The sequence below is a fragment of the Uloborus diversus genome, chromosome 3 (genome assembly GCF_026930045.1).
Source record: "Uloborus diversus isolate 005 chromosome 3, Udiv.v.3.1, whole genome shotgun sequence".
In the NCBI taxonomy this organism is placed as follows: Eukaryota; Metazoa; Arthropoda; class Arachnida; order Araneae; family Uloboridae; genus Uloborus; species Uloborus diversus.
Window position 1 is genome coordinate 122,895,451 of NC_072733.1, and position 13,615 is coordinate 122,909,065.

The following is a 13,615-nucleotide window of genomic DNA, read 5'->3' on the forward strand; positions in this document are numbered from 1 at the left end:
CATAAATCATGGAACTAACTGTTCAGTTCACATTTTTACATTTTTTTTAACTATCATTAAAATGTGAAACACTACATCTTTGATGGTTAGAAACTCTTTGGAGCTTTATTGGGATTTTACTTAAATTTTTCAATGTGCGTTGCTTACACATTTATTTTCAGTCATATATTTGCATAATCTGACATTTTAAAAAGCAAAAAAAATGTACAAGGTTAAGCATAGAATCATGACATTTTATTCCTTATCAATTTCATGTTCCTTATTTTCATAATAGAGACGTCTTAATTATTACAGCTCTCTGGGGGAACATTATTAGTTAGTAATTGAACTGATTTTGATTGCTCGTTTTCTAATTACACTGTGCGTTATGATAATTGGATCAGACGCTATTTCGGCTGATTTTGGGTTGATTCCAGTCTGAATATGTCCCCCGTTTTCTCCCATCACTCATATTTTTCCAGACACACTGCTTCTTTTTTTTTCACTCTTTGATAACTTTCTGGTAATCATATTGGTTTGGAGTCTTACAGGACAATTATTTTAAATGCTTCAATTCTTTTGAATAAATAAAAAAGTGAAAAATTGCACAGTATTTATATTTTATATATATATATATATATAATATTAAGATTAAACTTGGCCATTTTTACTGATTTTTTTTTTTTTTTTCACATTCCAAACATTTTTTTAGTGTACAAACCTAGGAAAATTATAAAAGTGTCACACCTCGCGCAGGAACTAGGAACCACGTTACAGAATTGCAGCTTCCAAGTGAATAAGCTTACTCTATGATTCTTTTTTTTTTTTTTCGATTTAAGTTCGTAAACATAACTAAAGTTGTAATTTGTTGGAAATGCATTTAAATAAATATAATTTAAACAGTAAGTGTCTTCGCTAAAGATATGCTTTGCGACTCGTATTCAAAGTGGTCACGTTTCCTTTTTTTTTTTTTTTTCTAACAAGAACACGTTTCCGGACATGAAGTTTATATCGCTGCAAAACGAATTAGTTTTACAGCGAAAAATAAGTGAAAAATTGAGAAAAAATATTTATTTTTATTATTTTATAAGTATTTTAAGGGAGAATATCCCTTAAGTCTCCCTCCTTGCAACAAATGATCATATTTTTTAACATTTTACCGCTTTAGCCCTTCAGAAGAATTTTAACGTTCAATACAATGCTTCTTTCTCCTCCAAATCAAAATAATGGGGGAAAACGATGGTCATAAGAATATGTAAAAGAGGTGATATTATATAAGAATTAGTAAGAATGGTGTTAGTCAAAAGCATCATTATTATTATTTTATTAATATTTATTTAACGTATTTTATCTAGTTATTTTAATTTTATATATTTATTTTTACCTTTATTTTTTTGCCGAGCAGTGTTATGAAACAAAAGTAGTTTACTTAGTAACATTGCATAGCATTTTAATTTCAAGGTACTCCCTTGTCTGCCACCAAAACTGAATTTTTGAGCTGTATAATTTACATAATCTTTTGCGATATTTGTGGTTCGAATGCTAAACAATGAAGAGCAAAATGATGTGCTTATGTAAAAAAATGTGCGTATATTTGTTTCAGTAATATATATCAGTTATGTACTTAATATGTTCATGTGATTGAAATAAATGTATATCTAAGTTTTTGTTAAATTTTTTGTTCGCCACTTTTATTTGCTCTTTTCATTTTATTAAGATCCACATTACAGCATGTAACTGTAGTTTAATATACGTATGGAATGTTTTAACCTTTCAGTTACAACTAAGGGCTTGCATCGAATGCCAAGCCTCGTTCGTGACAATTGAGAATTTTAATACTTTACCCCTGGTTGTTTGGCACTTTATCCCGGCCCTTTTAAGGTTTAGGGGGGTATGACAGGGTGGAATGGCTTCTCATCATTCATCACTAGAATGGAGGAGCGAGTCCAATCATTCGCTTAGCAAAAGCTTGGGCAACGATGTCAAGTCACGTGACTCAACAACGACGAATGGTTGACACGTGTTGCGTGAAACTAGAGAAAGAAACATGATTTCTTCCAATGCTACGCTTTAAAATCTATCACGTGACTTGATGTCTTTGTTTCACGAATGAAAGTTTTTCACTCCCTCCATTTTATCTCTTCTTGATATACAGGGTGGTTATAAAATAACGTGAGGTGTTCAGACCCCTTAGCAAGTGAAGTATTGGATGAAACATCGCCAAATTTCATGGGCGTGGTAGCAGACCATGCGATTTTGATTTCTACAATAGAAAAATAGTACCAAAAGTCACCACCAGGGGGAATTTTTGCGCTGCAAAAGTGTATTACTTGCAAATACTGAAGAATTCAATGGCACAAAATGCTAATTAAAAGCACACATCAAGTTTTTTCCTACAAATAATTGTTGCTTACAAATGAGGTTCAATAAAAGCAACAAGAAATTTCAATTTGTAACAAAAGAAGAATTTTACCAAAAATCGCCAGGAAGAAATTTCGACGCTGCAGCTAGGATTTCTTTCTGAATAATATTCATGTAAGATGGTGCATCACCCCATGTTGAATTTTAGGTACTGAGTGTATGGTGGCAACATTTCTCTGATAGCAATTTTATTCGTCATGCATTTCCTACGGTATGGAGACCGTGGTCGCCTAATCTTTCACCTTGTGTTTTTTAACCATGGGGATTTCGTAACGGCATTGTGTATCTGCGACATGTTCCCGGTATCTCAACTTTCAAAACTAGAAAAATGTTACAGGTAGGCGAATAGGTTACAGGTAGGAGAATTTCGATGTTCGTCATATTGAACCTCACTTGTAGGTAAAAATCATATTTTGTGAATAAAATTGATGCATGTTTTATCAATTAGCACTTAATCCTTCAATAGTCACAGTAATACACCTTTTCAAAGCCAAAATTTTCCCCTGGTGGCGATTTTTTTTACTACTTTTTTATTTCATAAATCCAAATCCCATGGTTTACTGTGCATTCCCATGAAATTTGGCAATGTGTCGTCCATTACTTCACTCGCTAGAGAGCTCTGAACACCTCACGTTATTTTATAACCACCCTGTATGTTACGGAACCAGTACTGACCTGGTAGACGATGGTCAGATACACACAGACAGACGCGCTCAGGTTTTAACAATACAGATAATCGTATTTTTAAGAAAAACAGAATTGGATTATCTGATCTATTTTGAACCATTTTGCAAAAGGTATGAAATAATGAAATAATGTATTAAATTGAAACATCTTTCAATTAGATTTTCAGTTAATTTAGTTTGATAAATGTTGTAAATTATTTCTTATCAATAAAAAAGAAGTCAAACACAAAACTAGATTTTACACAGCTTTGAGTTAAACATTAATTTTTTGCTACAAAATTTATCATTGCAAATAAATGAGAAATTGTTCAAATAATTGCACTTTAGATTTATTAATTAATATGAGTCAGTTAGGGTAAAGAAAGCTATAATTTCAATGTTTGAACTTAAGATACTTCCCATCTTGTTGGAATCTTGAGATATAAAATTTTGTGGATTGTGTCTGACTTTCAGAGAGTTACTGTAAATTTTTACTTTAAAACTTGCGAAACGAAATCATATTTTCCTTTTTTCCCAGCTTGTTTTTTTTTTTTTTTTTTTTTCCTCAGAGGGGTAAATGTAAACACTCCATTTATTGTTTATGAAGTTCAAGTAAGTAGATAATCGCAATATGCACAATTAGTTTTGAAGGTTAAAAATTCCACACCAACTATATTTTATCTGTAGCCCGTAAGTCACAGTTAACCCACTGATGACATGCTGAACACATACATAGAATGTCATCTAAATGAATAGTACATAGAATGTCATCTAAAATAATTTAAAAAGGAAAATTATGCGAAAAAAAACTATGCGCTAAATTTATGTAAATTACACCCAAAAGTAATTTTCTTTAAAAAATACTCTTCCAAAAAGTTAGGAGGATTAAAAAATCTAGCTGTTTCCATCTACCCGTACTAGAGTACGTATCAGCTAAACGGAAATGCCTAGGTTGCACATTAAAAATAACTGAAGATGAACATAATAAATACAGTCGAGTCCCGACTTACGCGAGGGATGAGTTCCAAGACTCCTCGCGTAAGTCGAAATTTCGCGTTGCGGAAAAATATATGCAGACACATTTTTTAGAAGCATGCCAAATTCTTTTAGACACTTATAAACACCCTTCAAACTGTTTTAAAGCATTCCTCAACTATACAATACAGTGTCTTGCGTAAAGAACCGAACTTTTACTGTATTTAAAAAGTAAAAAACTGTTTCATGAAATTCAACATGAAATACTTTAGGATGCACAAAATGAATGATAGATTGGAGGGAAAGACATAAAATAAAACAACACGGTACGCGTACAGTATGTAGTAGTAATAAAATGCTTCACCATAATATTACTGTACAGTAGATATACAGTAACAATATTTAAGAGTTAAAAAATGGAGATAGTGATGATTTATGCTCTATGATTAGATCGTTATCTAATACATTTTAAAATACGATTGCTTCGCCTTTTCTTTTATAACGTTTCAATTTGTGGCAACAGCCCCACTTCCTCCTGATCTCTTTATTAATCCACAATACAAGAGCAGCTTCCATTTTCAGAATATTTACTTTACTAGACTGCTTTGCAAACTTAAATATTGAAACTAAATTCTAAACTTTTACGGATATCTTTTTGTTACGACTTTTAATTGTACGTAATGGAAGATTCACTCATACTTATTGTCGCGCTACCGTCAATGTTTTGTAGTTTTTCAAACATATCGAGATTCTTATCTTTTTTTTTTTGAAATCAGAAACTTTCTTTTCTTCCCAGCTTCACAAATTATAGATAAAGATACCTCTAATGGTGCCACTATATTTCATCAACTTTAATGTTTAGAATAAAAAAATAAATAAATGACAAATGCTGAGTGGTTATTTGATGCACTAGAATAGTTTGGTGTGGGAACTTTCGCTGTCAGTGATGGTTAAAGTGATGTAATAACATTTACGGAAATCAGTATTTAGTAGCCAATAACGAAGTCGATACTTCCTTCCAAAAAAATTCGTGTTGTGGACGAAAAATTCGCGTTAATTCTAAAATTCGTTACTCGTGAAAGTTTTGTGTTATAGCTATTTCCCGTAAGTTGAATCGCGTTGTAGCGGAAGTCGACTGTAAATAATCTTGCTAACCTTCCACGTGACAAGCGAAACTAGTTGGTCCAGTTACTTCGCATTTGTAGATATATCTTCTGGGGAAAAGAAAATGTAAGATCATTAAACTTTAAGAGTCTTTTTTTTTTTTTTTTCAGTTTTATCTTCAAACTATGATGACGCCTAAAAAATTGTTTGGAAGCACACCAAACTCTCAGAGTTTTATCTATATGTTACCTAGTCTTATCTCACCAACAGTTTAGCTTACAAAATTATCACAAGTGTGTTAACAGAAGTGTGGTAATTCCACCCTAACAAAACCATCGTATTTAGAAACACACATGCAATAAATATTGCATACACGTGTTTCGTAGTTGCAAAATATTTCCACAGTTTCACCGTTTTTTCAATGTAAACAATGAATTAAAAAATAAAGAAATATAACAATGCAAGTTAATATGTTTTTGCAATAATTTTATTACTTATCTACAACTGTTTTCTTGATTTGCTGCAATTCCTGCTGTAACTAAGAGGATCCTTATAATGCAGAAACAGATGTCATTGTTTTTGCGTAAAAATTTGTGGTCAAAACAATTTTCTTGTATATTGTAACACGTGAAGTGTTATAATTTACAAGAAAATTGTTTGTTTTCAAATTGCCCTATTGCTAAATTTAAATCTCATACAAATTAAACATTCCTAATCTTGGATATTGTTGATTATTACACTATTAAATGTAGTACTCCGTACCTGCCAAGTGTGTCTAAAAAATCGTCATTATTATTGTCTACCGCTGGGGCTCTCTCTTCCAACTTCTAAGAGTTTGATGGTAGTAGATGAAACAAAGAGTTTTGTAGCGAGACATAACTATTATTGTACCGAAAAAAAAATGGGAGAAGGGGGGGGGGTGTAAATACTTGAGAGTCGTGATGAAAATAAATTAAACATCGGGAAAAAACGCTCTTGTCAAAAGTATATGAAATGTTTAATGGGAAAACTGAGGTTTTCGGATTGCAAAACCAAACGCGATATCCACTTTAAACTCGGACGTGAAGCGTTTCAACTCTCAACTATTTCGCGTACAAAACAAATTTGAATTTTAGAAGGTGTATAATAGTCCGTAAATTGCGGTATTCACTAGTGTAGAGCATTTAGAATGGATATGAATTTTCTAAAAAGTATTTTTCTTGCATGCGAACATGAAAGTTATGCTATAATTTTTTTAATACTACAAAAGGCTCCGCGGACCGCCACTTGAAAACCCCTGATCTAACTAGCGTCAAAATTTCCTTTTGCTGAAGGAGATCTTTTACTTATATTTGTGCATATTTTTTGAAAAAAAATAACCAAAAATCAGTTAACAATCTGAAAGATGTTTTTTTTTTTCTTTTTTCTTTTTTTTGTAAAAATGAATTTAGCCCTCTCACTGAAGTTTGCTATCAAACTTGGTCTATTCGGTATGCGCATGAAAAATAATCAAGTTTTTCAAACCTTATTTCACTGAACGAAACAAAATGGGGTTGAAAAAAAGAAGAAATTTCTTCTTAAAAAAAGAAGTGTTTCTTCTCTCTTATTACTCTTATGAATTGAATTTATAATTAGTTATAAAATGAATTTAGCTCTCTCACTGAAGTTTACTATCAAACTTGATTTATCTGGTTTGCGCATGAAAAATAATCAAGTTTTTCAGACCATATTTCACTGAAGGAAACAAAATGTAAAAAAATAAAGAAATTTTCCCAGATTTTTCGGACTGTCATAAAAATAAGATAGTATTAGAACTAGTCAGATAATGGTCACCATTGAAATTCCAATGAAATTTATTATTCTATTCAACTAGAGCCTAAATATTTTGGAACGGGATTCACTTTTTACTGACAGTAGAAATTATATCTTGTTATGACTGTAGCTAATTTTTAGAAACTATGGGCGATCTGTGAACCTGACGGAATTCCAAGTGCCGAAATCGTTACCCCCGACTTACTTAACCGTTTTTCAACTTTCAAGGAGAAAAGTAAGGCAAAAGTAAAACTTAAAAGGATAAAAACAGTCACACAAAACGCAAACAGTGTTTTAGAACGTTTTTCAATAGTAGGTAACAGATAGAGTTCGAATTTGTTTCTTCAATCTTACTTCTGTGATAAATTGATGATATGGTCATATAGAGGTTTTAAAATAGTTTAAATATAAAGTAACAATTTCATACGCTAATTAGAAAAACTGCAATTCAAAAACTATTCAAAAAATGTTTTCACATGTTTTTTTTTTCTTTTTTTTTTTCTTTCTTTTTTCTTTTTTTTTTACATTTATTTTAAGTATGTAACTGCGCCTATACTATGAAGCTACGAAATGTTCACTGATGATAATAAATACAAATTTAAGCTTCATAACACCGTTTTAACTATATTTTGAGCAGTTTTTATAACAGTTTGAATGATGTTTCACACAACGAATCCGTAACAAATACTGCTCTAACTAATGCGTAGAAATAAAACATTTTTTTTCTAATCGGTATTCAATTTATAAAATTTACTCTTTATCTCTTTAATATGAAGCAGCATACCAATAAAAACTAGTATTTCATTAGACAACGTTGTTTGTTATTTTAGCTACCGTTGTTAATTGGAATACATTCAAACATACGATGTTATAAATGGTGGAACATTTTTAATAATCCTTCTTGTAGTATGATTATTGCGTTAGCCCATGAAACGATTTCAAGTATGAAGAAGAGAACTTTTAACAGAGGTAGAGGAATGTGGGGCAAAGTAAAATCGTTGCGACAACTTACATCTTCCAAAATGAAAATTAAATAAATTTATTTTTAAAATGACAGAGCATTAAGCGATAACAATGCGTTTTATACCAAAAAAAATACAATGCAAGTTTTTTTTGAGCAATCACATTGCTTATTGTTCTCACTTGACCGTTTTTGATGTCCTATGATTTTATTCCCCCCCCCCGCCTCCCTCTGCAGCACCACCGTCGGCAGGCCACCTCACGATGCTGCTCCTCTAGCGAAAACAGTCCCCAGACTGCGTCCATATCCTACACACACACACGCATACATACACACCTACATACACACACACCTACACACGCACAACTACACACACACCTGCACACACATACACACACTCATGTCTCCACACAGACACAACCACACACGCCTACATACACACACACTCGTGGTTGCGAAAACATAATTTGAATTCCAGATGTCAAAATTCAAATTAATTTTAATCTTTTTAATTTTTTTTTTTTTCATTTTCGGCAGTAAATTTGCAGCTTCAAATAGATATTGGCAAATTATATTTAAAATATTTTTATGAGGGCACATTCTCTATTTGAGAATTCAAAATATATTTATTCATATGAATAAATAAATAAATGATTGAATGAATTGCAATATCATTTACCTTGATCGTAACGTAACTATATCGAAGACGAAACAAATTTCTGACTAGAATAAACCAGGGCTGAAGAGTCGGTCTTGTGGAGTCGGATTTTGGGTTAAAGGAGTCGGAGTCAGGAGTCATAAGCTTTAAAATTCCAAGAGTCGGAAAGCGGTCATTTTTCCTCTGGGGCCAAGGCTGCGAAGTAAAAGTCGGAATCTAATTGATTTGGACTAGATGAGTCGGAGTCAGAGTCGGAAGTTTTAAAATTTCAAGAGTCGTCGTCGGAGCCAGAGTCGATCATTTTCCCGGTCTTTCCCGCAGCCCTGGAATAAACTACATGTTTAATAGCATAGTTAAAATATTTCTAGACATGTCCCGCTGTCAACTGTGTAAAATATTTGGCCATTTCACATTCTTTTTTATTAGGATAAGTACGTAGTTAGAATAAGTAAATTGTCTGTAGTCACTAAAATTGTTTCAATTATTCTCAATTTTAATACACTTTTACTTTAAATTAACTCAACTAAGCACACTGAACATATTAATAAAAAAGAAAAAATTGATGTGCTTCATCCGAAAACATGACTGAGAGCACAAGTTAAAAATAAATAAATAAGTAAATACCAAAATTTATTTTAAAATGGACTTGAAACGGGATAAGTAAGAAAAAATAACAAGTAAGTAGAAATAATTTTTCACAACTTAGTTAAAGTTATCCGGTTAAATAAAACCTTTTAACGACTAAAGAATATTTTAACGCAGAAAATTGTGTGGGTTAACTAACTATTTAGATAAAATGCAGTAATATTGCATTTGAAGTTCATTTCTTCGTAAGACTCTAATTGAAAATCGTTATTTTTTAAATTTTATCAATGCTGTGAACTTATATGTTTTATTTCGTTCCAAGCATCAGTTGTTGACATATGTTTCATAGCGCACAGATCAACTTGCATGTTTCTTATAACAAGAATACAAAATATTCTGAAAACAAATGATGTACTATTTTAGAAAAAAAAAAATGCTATACTTGATCATTATGATAGATCTAGAAAACTACGTACAATTTTTTTCGGACTTTCATCAGTTAAAAAAGCTCGCTCATGAAGTCGAAGTAATTATTGCCAAGTTTTCCTCGCATTTTTAAGAAATTCGCTCTCGGGAAGACATGGTAAAAATCTCTCAAACAAGGAACCGCATCATCTATTTTTACTGTCTCTTAATGGGAAAAATAATGTCAAGGCTTACTCGGCCCCGAATGATGCATTTAGCTCATTTTGCGAAAAATGTCCGCGGAAAATGATGCATTCGCGGCTTTTCACACTTGATCCAATTAAATACAATTGACTCTCCAAGGAGTAATCTATCACTAAATCTGACAGTTCTGCTTAACGGGGTAATGCTGAACAAGCATGCGTACGAAGCAGGTAATGCATTTTAGTCTTAACAAATTATGTACGGTTGGAAAAATGTCCCTATATTTTTAAGAGTAGGATTAACTGATGAAAAGTTTGAAACTGATTTTCACAAGACCAATATTACTATCTAGTAGGGAATGATTATAATCAGTAAGCCATGTTAACAACTATACTCTTATCGACTGTGGAACATAAGTGAATATATTATTTATTTTTTAAATAATCGGATACAAATAATTTGTACATTATATTTCTGTATGTTAGTGAGACATCAAAATATTGGCAAAAAATGATAGATAATTATTCAAAATATGCAATGCAATTTCATTTGAAAAAATTACAAAGGAAAATATATCTTCATTCCTACTGCCCTGAGTCTTTTTATTCAAGATTACTTTTTAATTCTAGACTAAATGTTGGTAATCTAATTATTTATCCAAATACTCTGTGTTGAATAATGAACTAATCAAATTTTGTAAAATAATTGGAGTTTTGTTTTTCTAGACATTTTTCCATTCTTATGCACATGTGTAATAAATATTTACGCGAAATCTACTCAGCCAATCGTCACAAAATCTGACATACGTGTTATTCATGTCGCGGGTTAACAGTTTTATGTATAGGAAATGCTTACCCCCCCCCCCCTGCTTCAAAATATACAGCCTTTTATGTTTCAATCAACGATTTTTTTTTTTTTTTTGAGCAATCACGAATTGCTTATTGTTTTCACTTCACCACATTGGATGAGGTCCGCATCCTTTGATTTGATTTTTTTATGTTTATATAACAGGCGTTCATGTGCTTCGGAATCGAGTTATTTATATAGGATCTTCTTGTCTTCACACAATCAATTTACGCCAAAACAGTATCCAGCACACAGCATCCAACATCCAGTATCGAGCTACTGACATTCATTTGAATTTTGACGCCTTGAGTTCAAATTATGGTTGCGATAAAAGTTATTAGTATATACAAGAAACCCAACGAATTGGGTCCAATCGCAATTCGTGATTGCGAAAAACATAATTTTAATTCAAGATCTCAAAATTCAAACTATTTTTTTTTATTGCAATTCCCAGTAAAAAGAAAAGTATCAATCAATACAGAGAAATAAAATCATGCTTTCGGATTGCAACATCAATTGTAAAGTTGACGTTTGGCTTGGACCCAAGTTTAAATTATTACAGCCGTTTTACTCCTTAGTTGCAGCTTGGGCAAACATTTGTATATATTCTATTAAAAAAAGCGATTGGATTATTAATTATGTATTTATTTGCTAGATAAGTTATAAAAAGCAGAAAATAAGTGCATGTTTCTTTACGAGACGTGCCATACGGAATCGAATAAAATTGCAGAATAAGTTAAATTAGGTAAAAAATATTTTTAGAAACGTCACACAGTAGGGGGAAGGGGGTGAATTCTGAGCATGTGTGTAATTTTGCGTTCTTGTGTTCACATAATATGCATCGTCGTGTGTACGTTACTGCGATTTGCAGGACAGCTCAAAGACTTATTGTAAAGAAGAAGACGACATTATGATCGTTTGGTATGTTTGGGTGTGTGATTATATTGTCGCCTGTGACGTTTCTTATAACAATCTTCTTACTGAAATAAAATGTAACTGCAACAATTTGTACTTCTCTTTCTTATGCTGCAGTTAATTATTAACGCTGTGTGATTAGCTTTGCATACTCATAGCAAATGTACTTGAATCAACGGGGGTGCCCAATTGGGGGGGACGTCATGAGTAGTAAGTAGGCCACTCTAGGCCACAGAAGGAGGGAAACAACTCAACAGTGGGCGTGGTCGTCACGTGACGGGTCACGTGATTTTTTTGTAATCTTTTAGGAGGGTATTTTTGGATGACGTCATTAATGACGTCACTGATTTCTTGTAACCTTTTATGGGGGTAGGATGACGTCATCTATGACGTCATGAACGACGCCATCTTGAATCATCCGCCATCTTGTATTTCGTCATTTAACATGTTTATTCATGTCTGAGCTCGAATGGTTTAATTAATTTGTTTTCTTTAATTGAGTAATTAGCCTAATTTATTTTTTTGAAATTCTTCTGAAATATTTACGAGGGTAATATTCTAAAATGCTCTCCCTGGGAATTGAACCCGGGACCTTTCGCTCCGAACGAGGCTGTGCTAACCACTAGGCCGGACTAAGCAGTTACTGAGGAAGGATAATAAAGCTTTAAATGGATAACATTCAGCTGTGGCGCCATCTATCGGAGGCTAGGGCCATGACAGAAAGCTTAGCTGAAAGTGCAAACTTAAATGAGAAGATATGCTGGTGGCGCCATCTAGTGATAATGAATGATAAAACTGCTTAATTGCGAATCTATTTTTCAAGAGAGGGTTTGTTTTCGAAGGAACAAAAAAGGAATGTGGAAATATTATGGAAAATAATTTAAATGGTTGAAATATGGTGGCGCCATCTGTCGGATTATTTTTATGACTTTTTTGTGAATATGTATTTACTTTATTTATTTATTTTCTTGAAATAAAAAATGTTTCTGGTGGGATTTGATCCTGGGGCATAAAGTTTCCACAGTCGACGGTTTTGCTGACACGCAAGACCGCTCGGCTGTGGAAACTTACGAAGAACAAACGATTTAAAGGTTATATACAAGCACAGCTGACTATCACCCAAAGCATTTATTTGCATTAAATTCGATGATGAAAGTCAAGAGTAGTTTATTCAATTTTAACTATAAGGAGTATGATGAAAGCAATGACTCAAATTTTTTGTGAAAAATGAGTTATTAATGAGTTTTTTGAAAAAGGAGTAAATTTTTACTGTTACTTGTCTGAGCATCTTTTTTTATTGCAACAAAGTATAGAGAATGTTGTGAGTTTCTGGTATGCTTATAATATAGTCGTATAAAAAGAGGTGCCCAAACATTTTTACCTCATTGTATCGATATGAACTTTAGCGTACGGATTGATCATAATCGTTGCTGTGATGGACAAGGTTCTGAATCCTCTGTATCGGGATCCTCAAGTTCCAGGAAGTTTTGGAGGTGTGAATGCTTTACATCGTGCTTTAAAAGGACGCGTGAAGACAAAGGAGATCAAAAAATGGTTGTAGACCAAGGACTCGTACACTTTGCACAAGCCTATCAGACACAAGTTCCAGAGAAATCGAGTTATCGTAGGAAGTATAAACGAGCAGTTTCAATCTGAATTGGTCGACATGCAGTCCCTAGCAGATACCAATGATGGCTATAAATATTTACTTACTTGCCTGGACATTCTATCAAAATATGCATGGGTTGTTCCTCTAAACAGTAAGAAAAGTGATGAAATCGTATCCGCATTTGAAATTATATTTTCAGAACGAACACCGGAAATAATGCAGACAGATGCAGGTAAAGAATTTACAAACAATCAAGTGCAAAAATACCTGAAAAAGAAAAATGTACACTTTTTTACAACAAACAATTCAACAAAAGCATCTGTCGTTGAGCGTTTTAATCGTACACTTAAGACAAAATTGTGGAAATATTTTACAGAAATGAATACGAAACTTAACATCAATGTGATTGATCAACTGGTTTACAGTTACAATAATACGTGGCATCGAAGCATAAAAATGAAGCCTTCTTCAGTTAACATAGGTAATCAAGATATTGC